The sequence below is a fragment of the Anomaloglossus baeobatrachus genome, chromosome 5 (assembly GCF_048569485.1).
Source record: "Anomaloglossus baeobatrachus isolate aAnoBae1 chromosome 5, aAnoBae1.hap1, whole genome shotgun sequence".
In the NCBI taxonomy this organism is placed as follows: domain Eukaryota; kingdom Metazoa; phylum Chordata; class Amphibia; order Anura; family Aromobatidae; genus Anomaloglossus; species Anomaloglossus baeobatrachus.
In genome coordinates, this window is record NC_134357.1 from 350,405,890 (window position 1) to 350,421,042 (window position 15,153).

Here is a 15,153-nt window from a genome sequence, read left to right on the forward strand (position 1 = left end):
CCCGAACACTGACTTTTATTTAAAGTTCCCGTTGGTCTGATTCGAGGACATTTGGTGGCTGGTACGAACCCCAAACTTTACCATTCGGATTCGCTCATCCCTACTTCCAGGTATATTCTGTGACAATCAAACCCAGAAAAGGTCACAATTCAGTATTTTTATTTTTTTTTTTCGATTGGTAGCATTTCGGTTCAGTCTCAGCCATTAACGCAATTCCTGTTATTAGAACGCTGTTACATTTCCGTTTCGCTGTGTCAGGATGTTTCGGGGCAGTGCGTTTTGGTTGAGGTCAGCAGGTATGGCAGCTGTACAGGAAAGCAGGTTACAAAGCAACGCTCCAGCATCTGACAGTTAAATAGACTTTCGTGGCTGCATGTAGCAAGTTCATTACCCTCCACACTCCAGCTAGCAAAACATCTGCTAACTATGCTGATGTTTCCTGTCTGACTGTGGGGGAGGTTCTATCAAGGATGTAAGCATTCACTGGGCTCCTACACACAGTCCACATGTAACATTCAGCTGCAAAACAAGACGAACATCCAGGTTTTTGTGGTGGTGCCAGGGACCTCCAAGGTAATGTCCACACAAGGGTTTGATTGGAGTTACCCGGCAGGATTTCAGGGTGTTGCAGTTTTATAATGTGCTGGATGAAATGCAGTCTATACTTAGTGCTTGGCATTTGTCTGAATAGCACAGATTTTATTAGCTGAGAACATGTCTAAGCTTCATTTATGCAGTTTCTATGGCTATGGAAGGACAAGACGAGACAGATGTTGCTTTGTATGAGATTTGTACATAAAAGCACGTTAGATAAAGGATGCAGGAGTAATGGCTATAATTGCTTCTCTGCCCATATAATCTTTTTCCTCTTGCCTTAATCCACAGCAGAATTAGATGGTATGTGCCTTCCTAGTTCACCATTGTAAAAGCGGAATCCCTCGGAGGAGAATTCGATTGAGGAAGTTGTGCATCTTGCTGGTGGTCAGTAATATACATAGTCCCTGTAGTCAGTCAAAACTACAATAACCGTGTAAACCCTGGCAGTCCGCAGCGCCATCAGTATAGATCTCATAGTACCAGACCAGTGCTAAAGAGGAGGCTTAGCCTGTTCTACTATCGGTACCAATCATACAGCAGTACAGTTGGTATTGCTGCCCCTCTGCCGTATTATGTTATTTTGTGCAGCTCCCTCTTGCATTCTGTAGTTTGTGGTTATCCAGATTATTTATCGACCACTGGCACCAACCACATACCACTATTTCAGTACAGGTACCACATGTACCAATGTGGGGACTGAGGCGGCTAAACATGTACAGTGGGGGAAAAAAGTATTTAGTCAGCCACCAATTGTGAAAGTTCTCCCACTTAATAAGATGAGAGGCCTATAATTGACATCATAGGTAGACCCCAACTATGAGAGACAAAATAAGAAAACAAATCCAAAAAATCACCTTGTCTGATTTGGCAACATTTTTTTTTCAAAATTATGGTAGAAAATAAGTATTTAGTCATCTAAAAAAATGCAAGATTTCTGGCTCTCACAGACCTGCAACTTCTTCTTTAGGGCTCTTTTCCACCTGCAATTTTCAGGTGCGAGTGCAATCCGATAAAAAATCAGATTGTACTCTCACCAGTGTTAATCAATGAGGCAGTATCCTCCTGACTTTTTATTTCTCAACACGAATCGTGCTCTCGGTGCAATCGCAGTATGCTTTTTTTCCCCACTGTATATATTCATTCTAAAATATTTTTTGTGTGTGGAGCGTGTACTGTCTGTTAATCTTACGACAAGATCATGAGACTATTACTATCAATGAGTTTTTTCATGTTCTTCTTCCTTTTTTCCTTCTTTTTTTTGATCAGGACCTATTGTCCACCCCCAAAAATGTGACTTGATACACACAGCACTTCTGTGGGTGTTGCACAAATAGGGTCCAAAACAGTCCCAAGTAGATGTAGAAACTTGGCACTCAAGATCAATGTGAATAGTGTTTTTATTGTGAAGAACTTGTAGGACAAGCACAGATGTTTCGGTCAAACGACCTTCATTAGTGTGCATGCAGAGGGTCCTCAGAATGTATAGTAACATGCCAAGCGGTGTAGCTGGGTAAGACGCGGAGGCCACATAGATGGTGGTGGAGACTGCGTCATACCCAGTAACGCCGCTTGCTACGTTACTATACCTTCTAAGGCTCCTCTGCACGCACACTGATGAAGGTCTTTTGACTGAAACATCTGTGCTGGTCCTCAAAGTTCTTCACAATAAAAAACACTATTCACATTGAACTTGAGTGCCAATTCTCTACATCCACCCTAAAAATGCACACCTGGTCTACTTTGATCTGTATCATGCACCAGACTCAACAATACATGTCAATGGCTCTGTGAAAAAAAAAAAAAAAAGGATAGCACACAGATATCATGTTTTCTATCTGTATTGTACGGTTTAATGAGTGGGGGAATCGAAGAATACTTTTTCACAAGAGAACAATGAATCCAATAGGGATTGTAAAAAAAAAAAAAAAAATAACAAAGAAACCCAAAATGGGTCCTATACGCTGAGAAAAGAGACACACCGTTTTTCACGAATGAAAATAAAACCACTGATGTGTGAAGCCAGCTTGAGAACAATTGAGTTCTTTTCTATTTCTGTAGACAAAATAGAACTGCATGAAAGCGCCCATACACATTAGACTATTGTCGGCCAAACTCCCAAATAAAGCTAGTTGCCATCTAAAACTGTGTGGCTATATTCACATATTGTTTTTTCTTGTCTGCGTGCTGTCCAATTGATAAATCACCAGACCATGTGTAACATCCCAGGGTCAAGGGGTTTTCACCCGACACGTCGTCGTGTCGGGGATGCAGATCCTCTGCGTCGTCACGGGCTGGCCTGATCCGGTTTTGTGATCCCGAGATGTACAGGAGGGAAGGAAGGTGGTGGACAGATGGTAGATGGGGGTTTCTAGTGACGGTAAGGAAAGTCTTTTTAGATCGTGACGCCACCTGTGGTCCACGGCTAGAGATGGGCCGCTGCTGCTAGTGCCGCTCTCCGTGGCTGATGGTGAAGGTCGCAGCCGGGATGGTGTCACTCCCCACAGGCGGAGTGGGGTTACCCCGGGGAGGATGACTGAGGAAGGACAGGGGTGGTGGTAGTTCCGTTGGCACCACAGCACTGGGCGATGGCGCCGGTAAAGGGGAGGCAGAGACAGGGGCTGCGGTTACAGGCCTTTTACTCACTGGTAGTTCAGGCGCTGCCTCAGAGTACCAGTCTCTGCCACAATGGGCTCCAGCCGATCCCGAATCCGTGGAAGGTCAGATCTGGTGCATGTCAGTCTATGGGCCTTTCTTCCTTTGATGTGCTAATTATTGGATCCCCGTGACGTAAAGCACTTGGGGATCCCGGTGTCAGTAAAGTGTCCCCTTCTGCATGCTGATAGCGCTGTTCCGATGTGTGGCTGGTCCAAGACCTCAGCCCCAGAACCTATATTCTATTTGGCTTCAGACTTGGTGGGACAGGTCCGGTGACTTTTCTAGCTGTTCCCGTGACCCTTGCAGAGTTGGTAGGGTTCTGTACTCCGACAGCACTGGTTCTGTGGAAGCAGCCACCTGCTTCTTCCCAGCGACCGTGTTGAAACTGCCTTGACCGACAGAGCTTCCTCGCAGCACGTCCGCTCTGCTCTGTGTCTGTAGCTGTTCTCCTGATTTTTGTAGTTGTGTTGGAGCTGTTGCCACCAGCCGCTGCTACCGGTTGGATCACTACTCTCACTAAGTCAATCTGCTTTTCCCACTGTGTGCTCCTCACTCCCCCCTGGTGGTTGCTTCTCCCTGACCCTGAGTCCCGGTTCCAGTGGATCGGGGAGCCCCCGGTGTTGTGGCGTCCTGTAAACCCAACCGCTCTGGTGACCCCCTTCTGTGGCCGTTCCTGGCCCAGTCCCCATTGGGGAGGGCACCCCATTGTAACTGTGTGTATGTGTGAATGGAACCGGTACCGACCTTCCTTGGAACCAGGATAAGTACTACACCCTAATGGAGGTGCAAAACCCTGAGGCCTCAGGGGCGCCACACATGAACCCGTGAAGTTTCATTGATCTATACACACATCACTGACTCAGAGCATGTTCTATTCTCTTTCTCAGCCATTAACCGAACCCTATCTTGTCTTGAAATGCTATTAGCCTTCAGATATGGGGTTAATAGCGTTCTGGAGCTGGTCAACTGCTGCACTGAAAGCCCAGCTACTGGGAGGAAACAAACTTTTTTCCTCCCGGCAACCTCTGGCTTTCAGTCATAGATAGTAGCGTAACTGCAGTAGGTGCAGGGTGTGCAGGTGTACCTGACCCCTGTGATTAGAGGGACCCAAAAGCTCCTTTTTGCCTCATATGAAAGACCAGTACTATAGAAGACTTGTTAGTTGAGGGCTCTGTTGAAGATTCTGCATAGGGGCCCAAAAATTACGCCACTGGTCAGAGATGTGGCTTCAGTCACAGCTCAGTACACATGGGCTGTAACAACGCCCTGGCACTGACTGACAGCCAGCTCATTAGTTTATCATCACACTAGTAATACAAAAAAAATGATACGAGTATCATTAGTGTTTTGGATCCGAGTTTCATCAGTGTGTGGTCAGTATGTCTATAATTTATGGGAGAAGCTTTGTAATTTATCAATACATGAAAAAACTGATCACATACTATGTTAATTAAGGACAGCATATGGACTGCACATCGATTCGACGTAGTTCGCAAAAATACATGGACAAGTAACCAGCCCTATAAACTTTAATAGGTACATGTTCTATCCGTGAAAAAGCATGGATAGAACATGTGAAAAACTGCTGTCCGAATGAGCTCTTATTTCACATGTAACAAATTTGCAACTAAAAATCTCATGTAACAAAGTGAATTCCTTTTGTGTTACGTTTTTAAATTGCGGGTCAAGGTTTCATCTGACAAAATGCAATCCCTGGGCTGATAGTGGGAGAATGTGTCCTGACCCTGGTCTGATAACGGCTGAATGTGACCATTTCTGGGTAAACATTCTGTTCATTACTCTTTGTAAATACTTCAGGATTTTGCTATATACATTAATAATTGTAAGAAAACAGAAAACATTTTATTTTTGGACAACAGTATAGTTTAACCAACAATGAACTTATATTCTTACAGGGAGACGTTTGATTTCTGTAGCACAATTGTATAAGAATACTCCTATATATTCTTTTTAAACAGATGGTTACTTTACTTTAATTTTGATGGTTGATCTTTGGTGTTTGAACATGGATTATCTTGTCTGCACTTGCAAACTGTGAGCAGATGGGTGAAGGTCCTCTTACACATTAGACTGTCAACTGACCCTCACCGATATCGACAGGCTTGGCGCCTGTCTAATGATTGTGGGGAAACCGGCCTGATGGTCGGGAGAAATGACAATCACAGATGTCCAATTTCGGACTGCCGGTCACATCGTTCCTCCTCAGATAAGCTGCCAGTCGATGGCTTTCTCATAAAGAACACAAAAGCGCGACTGAGCGATAACTCCTGTTTATGGGACGGTCAACTACGATTACTATCGGAAGAACAATCTGCCAAGAACCATTCGGCAGACAGACATTTAATCATTTAATGTGTATTGCCAAAATAACTTGAAAATCCTGGGCCCCATTGCAAAATTGTTAAAGGAAATTGGTCAGTAGGGTCAACCCTCCTAAGCAGTCTATATGGCCATGTAGGTAATATGAGGGTATCATTTTATTCAACTTTCTATGTCCGATCTGATACCTTATTCCAGGTAAAATCACATTTTCTTAATATGTAAATGAGATTTCCCAGAGAATTTGACTCCAGAGCTTATTTTAAATGAAAAGGGGTGTTATCAGTGTGAGACATGTAATGACTGACAGTCTGCTCTCCTGAGCTACAAGTCTCACACTGATAATGCCACCTTCACCTTTCAGTTAAAGGGAACTTATTTAAAAAACATAAAGCTATTTACCTAGAGATGTGGAGTTAACCTACAGGTCAATAGCATTTTAAAACTGCCTGGCTGCCACACTGAAAGCCCGGGTACTAGGAGGCAATACACTTCATTCCTCCCAGCCGCACAGGCTTTTAGTGATAGAGGAGTGGCCGGATGGGTGCTTCAGTACTCAACAGGTAGTGTTGTTAGGCCGGAGTCACACTTGCGTTTATCTCGCACGAGTCTCACATCACATCACCCGGCATGGTCACACACTCTCCTGACAGGAGTGGGCCGGCTGCATGTATTTCTATGCAGCTGAGATGCTCCTGTCCGGAGAGCATCAGGTCATGCCAGGTGATGTGATGTGAGACTCGTGCGAGGTACACGCAAGTGTGACTCCAGCCTAAGTCAGTGCCAGGGCACGGTTACAGCTACTGCTCACTATGCATTCACCATGTACAGAGCGGTGACTGAAACTGCTCAGCCTGCGCCAATGACTGAAACCTCCAAGGTTAATGGGAAGAATAAAGTTTATTTCTTCCCAGTAAACTGACTCTCAGTGCGGGCGACGACCCAGTTTTTTATATGCCATTAACCTGCAGATTAACACTAGAACTACTGGACTAGTGACACCTAAATAGAAATACATGGTGCAAAGTAGTCAAAATGACTACCTCAGTAGTTCTAGTGTTAAACCTATATCTGTAGGTTAATAGCATTTTTACATGACGTCAGGTTCCCTTTAACATGAGCTCTGGATGCAGATTCTCCGGGAGATCGGTGTCTGGCCCAGAGATCTTAACAGCTCATTTACATATTAGGAGAAATGTGGATAACAAAGTATAATTTATTCATTTTTTTATGACCTACATGCCCATATAGATAATTTAGCAGGTTTCATTGTACTGACAACTGATTAACTTTAACCCCTTCACGGCCGATGACGTATATTTACATAATTTAACCCGGCACGGCCGCATATTCTCCTGACAGGAGTGTATCCACTGTTTGTATTTCTATACAGCTGAGACGCTCCTGTCAGAATGTGTGGCCATGCCGGGTGATGCTGATGCGAGACTTACCGAATCACTCGCAAGTGTGACTCTGGCCTTTGATGCCGGCTCACACACTGAGCTCGCATCTTTCCTCACACACGTCTCTAACAGCTGCGGGTGAACCATTGCTCTGTATAGCACAAGCGATCCAGAGCTTCAAGTTCACTAAAAGGACTAAAAAGTAAAACAAAAATTCAAAACATAGAAGAAAAATGAAAAAATACAAGTTAAAATGACCCCCACTTTGCCTCATTAAAAATAAAACAATTTATAAAAAATACACATTTTATATTACCACATTCACAAATGTCCGATGTATCAAAATATAAGATAATGTGATCGGCAAACAGGAAGAAATCAAAATGCCAGAATTATGGGGTTTTTTTTGGTCACCGCAACATTGCAAGAAAAGGCCATCCAAACATTGTACCCACCCCAAAATGGTATTGGTAAAAATGTCAGCTCAGGGCGAAAATATAAGACCTCATATAGCCACAGACCCTGAAAAATGAGAACATTACAGGTCTTGGAAAACGTGACAAAAGCAATATATATCTTTTTTTCTTTTTTTTTTTCTTGATGACCTAAAAAAAAAACAAAAATATACACATTTGCGTACTCTAAGTGACCAGGGGAATCATTTTGCCAGATCTGTTTTACTATTAAACATAAAACCAAAAAAGTATTGTGGAATTGTACTTTTTTTTTTTTTTTTTTTTCTTTTTGCAATCTCAATGCACTTGGATTTTTTTCCCCCCATTTTTCAGTACAATATGGGGCAGAATGAATGGCGTCCTTCAAAAGTACAACTAGTCCAACAAAAAAAACAAGCTCTTCTATGGCTATATGACTGATAAAACAAAGTTATGGCTCTTGGAAGAAAGTGAGGAAAAAAACGAAAATGTAAAATCGCCAGGTGGTGAAGAGGTTAACATATCGCTGAAATTTCAGGCATCATTTATAGTATTATGTCAAAGGAACATTTTGGATCTCTTCTGGCTCCAGGGCCAAGATTCAGCAGTAACTTCTGTACCCTCTAAAATACGTGCTTGAATGCAGGGATACCTAAAATGATGAACATTGTAAATTTAGCTTATAAATAACCACATATAGCCAAAAGAGAACCTTGTGGATCCTAGTTCCAGTGGTGTGTCACTAACTGCGCTGCTTAGTGTCATTTTGATAAAATCACTATTTAATCACCAGTAGATTATCATGAGAGGACTACTTGGCCTGTTGCCAAGTAGTCCAGCACATTCATGATCTCTGTATAACCCCATCCCTACTACTGATTGTCAGCGTTCTATGTACACTGTATGTGGGCAGAAAGCAGCCAATCAGTGATTTGGGCTGGGCTATAGATCTCTACATGCAAATATCTGCTAGATCTGCAGCAGAGAAAACTTTGATTTTATCAAAATGACAAACCGCTCAGTGTGACACATCGCTGGAATCAGGGTCTCTGCCCCTACATTATGCGGTTACCAGATTAGGTAGCAAAAACCTGGTGACAGATTCCTCTTAAGAAAAGGATGTGCTGCTGTATTCGTTTTTCTTAGCCACACCAACTGCCACCCTATATTCAGACAAATTTTCAGTGCAGAGTCCGGACAGAACGTTTGCGCCTATTTTCAGTACAATGAGTTGGCAGGGATTGCTGCTGAAGAACCACTGAATAAACCATGTGAATATGGCACAGGAGGTATTCCCTTTTTGTTCTGCTATGCAGACACATGTGGATATATTTAGAAGCCTCTAGCTGTGACAGAGGGGGCAAAACTGATTTATTTGCATACTTATATATCGCCAACCAGGGCCGGATTTAAGAGGTGGGTGGCCCGGAGCCCATTTTGGAGGGAGGCCCATTTTTCAAAGTTTTGCAATATGTAACACAAACTGAAACGAATGCAAGTTTATTTACAAAAATCATTTACGCAGAGTAATTCAGGTAACATCCATCATTTTTTACAAATCATCCTGGCAAGTTTCCCCCATGCTGCCATGTTTTCCCCCATGCTGCCATGTTTTCCCCCATGCTGCCATGTTTTCCCCCATGCTGCCATGTTTTCCCCCATGCTGCCATGTTTTCCCCCATGCTGCCATGTTTTCCCCCATGCTGCCATGTTTTCCCCCATGCTGCCATGTTTTCCCCCATGCTGCCATGTTTTCCCCCATGCTGCCATGTTTTCCCCCATGCTGCCATGTTTTCCCCCATGCTGCCATGTTTTCCCCCATGCTGCCATGTTTTCCCCCATGCTGCCATGTTTTCCCCCATGCTGCCATGTTTTCCCCCCTGCTGCCATGTTTTCCCCCCTGCTGCCATGTTTTCCCCCCTGCTGCCATGTTTTCCCCCATGCTGCCATGTTTTCCCCCATGCTGCCATGTTTTCCCCCATGCTGCCATGTTTTCCCCCATGCTGCCATGTTTTCCCCCATGCTGCCATGTTTTCCCCCCATCCTTCCATGTTTTCCCCCATGCTTCCATGTTTTTCCCCATCCTTCCATGTTTTTCCCCATCCTTCCATGTTTTTCCCCCATCCTTCCATGTTTTTCCCCCATCCTTCCATGTTTTTCCCCCATGCTTCCATGTTTTCCCCCATCCTTCCATGTTTTCCCCCCATCCTTCCATGTTTTCCCCCCATCCTTCCATGTTTTTCCCCCATCCTTCCATGTTTTCCCCCCATCCTTCCATGTTTTCCCCCCATCCTTCCATGTTTCCCCCCATCCTTCCATGTTTTCCCCCCATCCTTCCATGTTTTCCCCCCATCCTTCCATGTTTTCCCCCCATCCTTCCATGTTTTCCCCCCATCCTTCCATGTTTTCCCCCCATCCTTCCATGTTTTCCCCCCATCCTTCCATGTTTTCCCCCCATCCTTCCATGTTTTCCCCCCATCCTTCCATGTTTTCCCCCCATCCTTCCACGTTTCCCCATCTTTCCATGATTTCCCCATCCTTCCATGTTTTCCTCCATCCTTCCATGTTTTCCTCCATCCTTCCATGTTTTCCCCCATTCTTTCATATTTTCCCCCATTCTTCCATGTTTTCCCCCATGCTGCCATCTTTCCCCCCACTTTGACACAGCTGCTGCCGCACACAGTTTAAAAAAAAAAGAAAAATCAACCCTCGCCTTCCAGCACATGCTCCACCGCTGCGCGCTGCTGGGTTGGGACCTCAGTTCCCACGCTGCCACCAGTCGTCATTACGCCGGCGCCACTTATTGATGCTCCCGCCATCTCCTAGCCAACAGGCCTGCGGGCTAGGAGAGGAGGAGTCTCTGAGCAAGGAGAACTGTCTCCTCTATCTCTGCTCCAAGACAACTTTGAACTGCCGGCGCGATCACACCAGCAGATCAAAGCGGCTGAATGAGGCGACAGCGCACGTGCCGACAGAAAGGGCTCTGCATGCCCTGTCTGACTGGCACGCATGCCATAGGTTCAACATCACTGGCCTAGAAGCTTCTGTTGGGATCGGAGAAGGCTGCCGCATGCCATAGGCTAAGCATTAGGTACAGGTACTAAGGAAGTCTGGCTAGCCAGGTCAGTGGATGCTGATGCAGGTGCCATGACTCTGCGCCAGCCACTGAGATGTAGGACCGTAGCCAGGTCCCTACACTTTCAATAGTCTCTCTTTTGTTAAATGTTCCTTATCATTAGAAACGGCTCACAGCAAAGAGATGCATATTTTACATGTTTTGAGATATTTATCCCTATATTGGTGGCAGGCCCCCGCTTTGTGGGTGGCCCAGGGCCCGGGCCCCTTGGGCCCCCCCTCCTAAATCCGGGCCTGTCGCCAACACAGTCAGCAGCACTTTACAGACATTATCATTGCGTAGAATCTAAATTTTCTATCAATTTTTTTTCTTTTGGAGTGTGGGTGGAAATCGCAGTACCTGCAGGAAGCAAACGAACATAGGGGTGATCATAAAAACTCCATGAAGGTTTAGCCAGATTTTAGTAACCAGAGAGCCACTGTGCTACCCCTACTGATAATAGTGGTGGCCACAAGCTAAAATAATAGTCTTGCCTTCCCATCCTTGGCTGCATAAGAGTTATGTTTACCTTTAGAATTTTGTCTATTTTTTTTTAAATTTATTTTTTTTAATGTAGGACAAATGCAGTAAAACTTAAGAAAAGAGCAGCAGCAATTCTGCTTACAATTTAGTATTTTTTTGTCTTTTTATTTATTTATTTTTTTATATGCAGATTGTTTTGTCTTTGTGATCTCAATGGGGAAATACCACAATATAATCACTCACCTATAGGTTGTCCACTACTTTAACAATAATGGCCTATCTGTAGGATAGGTCATCAATGTCTGATCAGCAGGGGTCCAGCATCCAGCAATGCCGCCGATCAGCTGTCGTCGGCAGCAGGCGGCTGGAAATTCTCTGTTCCGGAGCTGCCGCTGCCGGGTACCGCACATCCACCTCCCATTCAAATTAGTAGGAGGCGGATGTGCAGTACCCGGCTGCAGCCACTATCAGAAGACTGGGCAGCTCCGAAACTGAGCATTTCCGGCCGTGCCGCTGACACCTAGAAAAGCTGATTGGCGGGGGTGCAGAGTGTCAGACCCTGGCCGATTAGACATTGATGACCTATACTAAGGGGTACTGTACACGCTGCAACATCGCTAGCCGATTGTAGCGATGCCGAGCGCGATAGTCCCCGCCCCCGTCGCAGCTGCGACATCTTGTGATAGCTGCTGTTGCGAACATTATCGCTACGGCAGCTTCACACGCACTTACCTGCCCTGCGACGTCGCTCTGGCCGGCGACCTGCCTCCTTCCTAAGGGGTCGGGTCGTGCAACGTCACACGGCAGGCGGCCAATAGAAGCAGAGGGGCGGAGATAAGCAGGATGTAAAAATCCCGCCCACCTCCTTCCTTCCGCATAGCCGGTGGACGCAGGTAAGGAGATGTTCCTCGCTCCTGCGGCTTCACACACAGCGATGTCTGCTGCCGCAGGAACGAGGAACAACATCGTATCTGCTATCGGTGCGACATTATGAAAATGAACGACGTGACACAGATCACCAATTTTGGACTGTTTCACGCTCGTTCATCTTCTCTCCTAGGCTTTACACATTGCGACATTGTTACAGGCGCCGGATGTGCGTCACTTTCTATTTGACCCCGACGATATCGCAGGTGCGATGTCGCAATGTGCAAAGTACCCCTAAGACCAGGCCATCCATATTAAAGTAGTGAACAACCTCTTTAAAGTATTGACAAGCTGCAGTTGAAAACTGTGAGGTAACATAACGCAACGTGAATAAAATATTAGGTATTATATAATATAATCTTTTTGTTGCTATTGTTCTTTTTAAAACCTTTAAGAAATAGAACTGGAAAAAAATGCATCAAAAATAATGTGTGAATAAGGCTCCTTTCACACAATCCGTCAATTTTTGAAAAAAATAGATCCGGGGACTGATGCCGCTGGATCCGTTGTTTTATCATTGACTTGTATTAGCAACAGATGGCCTCACGTTTCATCCGTTCAACCGATCTGTCGTAAAATGTTTGTCCGTCGGACGGAGACGACGTCCACAGTAACGTTTTTTGTGTACGTCAAAAAACGGACAGCGACGGATCCGTCTCCATCTGTCGTTTGGTATAATGGAAGCCTACGGGTGCAGGATCCGTCGTCATCCGTCGTTTGGTATATTGGAAGCCTATGGGCGCAGGATCCATCGTAATCCGTCAAATGACGGAATCCAGTGATGGATTTCGATTTTTTTTTAACTTAGCATGCTCCAATTTATTATTTAGCCCCCAGCTAGTCGGATCCGTTGAAAAACTGATTAGTCGCCTCAGTTTAGCCACAATCTGCGACGGATCTGTCAAAAAAACGGATTATGACTGCAAAAAAACTGATGTGTGAAGGGGGCCTTAAGGTCCAGTCACACATAATGAGATAGTTATCGAGATCGTTACTACGTCACAGTTTCTGGATCGTTGTTAAAAATCATTGGGGAGATCGTTGGTGAGATGTCACACAGTCATTTTCCCAATGACTTTAGTAACGATGCAGCAACCTGTATACCGATCTCGTTGGTCGTTGGGACCCTGTCACACAGCAGCTATGTAAAGATTCCGACCTCGAATAGGGGAAGTAGTGTTTGACGCTATAAGCCACGTAGGCGTGCATATGCGTCTCCTTTTCCACACCCCTCTGCTCTGATTGGTGGCCAATACTGCGTTCTGATTAGGCGGCCAGCCTAGAAGGCAACTTTGTATCACTTCATCCTTTGTCCCTTTTTGAGCCTTGCTTTGAGGATAAAACCTGCGACTCCACCCGGATTCATTCGTACCTTGTTCCCGGTTGCTTGCTTGCTTTTTGGATCGAAGCTGCATCTGCACCCGGATTCAACCCTCCTTCGTTTTCGAGTGTTTGCTTACTGTTCTCAGCGCCAACCAATCGGTGCAGAGGGGGCGCGGAAAAGGTGACGCAACTACACGCCTACGTGTCACACTTTAAGTTCTCATCTAGGTCGTTAACGAGATCGTTGGTAGGTGTCTATATCCATCCTGCCCAGCAGGACTCTAACGAGCCAAAATTGGCCCAGGACATTCAGCAACAACTAACAATCTCACAGCAGGGGGCAGATTGTTGGTACGTGTCAAACATAACGAGATCGCTGGTGAAGTCATTGTTTCGTCACAGAAACTGTGACGTATTAACGATGTCATTAGCGATCTCGTTATGTATGAAGGGGGCCTTAGCCCTATGAATCTCTGAACTTTATCTACAGGATTCTGCTGCTGGATTTGGTAATGTTACCAGTTTGATACATTATTTAACGTCCACATATTTATATGAAAGCAGTGATTCAAATTTCCATGTCACCACAGCTTTATATACAATTTTCAACCAGCAGGAGCAGCATGTGAAATAAATAGTTGTATATCTGTGCATGGCTATGTACTGGGAAATAAAGCTTTGCAAATATTTTATTCTGTCCCGTGGTAGTCATGAGTAAACCACGCCAGTCTATTTAGGGCAACTGTGAAACATTTATTAGCAGGCCTTAAGGGAACAGACAAATGGAATGCTAAGTGAGCAGGAAGATAGTATTTAACAGGCTACAATTAGAGTGTAACAGATCTTTTTGTGCACCCCTGACAGACCTCTCTAGCAAAATTGCATGTCTGTGCTCTTTTACATTTAGAAGGAAAGTGGGCACATGGTAACGTATATGCATTCAAAAAAGGGAAATTGATCTGTTCATGTTTTTTAAATAGAGTAGTGAAAGAATGCAATTCAGTACTCTTTTTAAAAGATGCAATTGTCCTTGGTATACATACACACACACATATATATATATATATAATATATATATATTACACACACAAATACATACGGGGTGAAATACCGTATTTTTTGTTTTATAAGATGCACTCCAAATTTTGAGATAAAAAAGGTGTAAATACAAAACAAACAAAGGGGTCCATCTTGTACTCCAAGGGTGTCTTACGGAGGGGTAGTGGCAGCTGTGGTGGAGCCGGTGCTGGAGTAGAGCGATGCTGCAGCCGCTGCGGTAGAGGCTGTGCTGGCGGCTGCAATGGGAGCTGTGCTGGCTTTGTGGAGCAGGATGGTGCAGCGGGTGGCACAGATGCTCTATTGGCAGTGCGGACTTTAAAGAAATGGCGCCTGGAGTTGGCGCGTGCACAGATTGAGCTTACTGTTCAATAACAAGTGGAGATCTCCTCTGCGCATGCACCTGTGGCGCCCTGGACAAGCAAGGGGCCACAGGTAACAACACCTACACACCCTACACATCCCACACTCCTGGTCAGGCACACCAAAGTCAGACAAAAACCCTTGTTGCCTTCCTCCAGGGGCTTATGTTCACACCAGGGGGGTGGGCCAGGCGGTTGGCCCCGCCCACCGAGGAGTTCACAGTCCTGCAGGCGGGAAAAGCAGGCAGATCAGTTTTGAGTAGAGATGAGTTGAGGAGTGGAGAGAGATTAGGGTTGGAAGTGAAAGTGAAAGGAGGAAAGTGGCAGTTAAGCTGCCTGAAGTTGGTCCGGGTGTGTGGCCCGGACGGATCAGCAAGGTTGGCAGACGGTGGTGACCGTCTGCAGGAGTGGCCTATTGGAGCTAACAGTAAGGACCATGGACGGGCGGTGGCCCGGCG

At 45.2% G+C, this 15,153-nt stretch overlaps 1 protein-coding gene across 4 annotated transcripts in view; it reads left to right on the forward strand.

The window, feature by feature from the left end:
* Positions 1-470: 470 nt before the first annotated feature.
* LOC142310101 (CMP-N-acetylneuraminate-beta-galactosamide-alpha-2,3-sialyltransferase 2-like) overlaps positions 471-15,153 on the forward strand; it is a 121,418-nt gene continuing 106,735 nt past the window's right edge. The window contains exons 1-2 of one of the 4 annotated variants that reach the window (XM_075347574.1): positions 479-573; positions 886-981. The gene's annotated coding sequence lies outside the window, so the exon portion shown is untranslated. Of the gene's footprint in view, positions 574-885; positions 982-15,153 lie in introns of all 4 variants that reach the window. The other 3 variants (XM_075347570.1, XM_075347573.1, XM_075347572.1) reach the window with 3 other exon arrangements.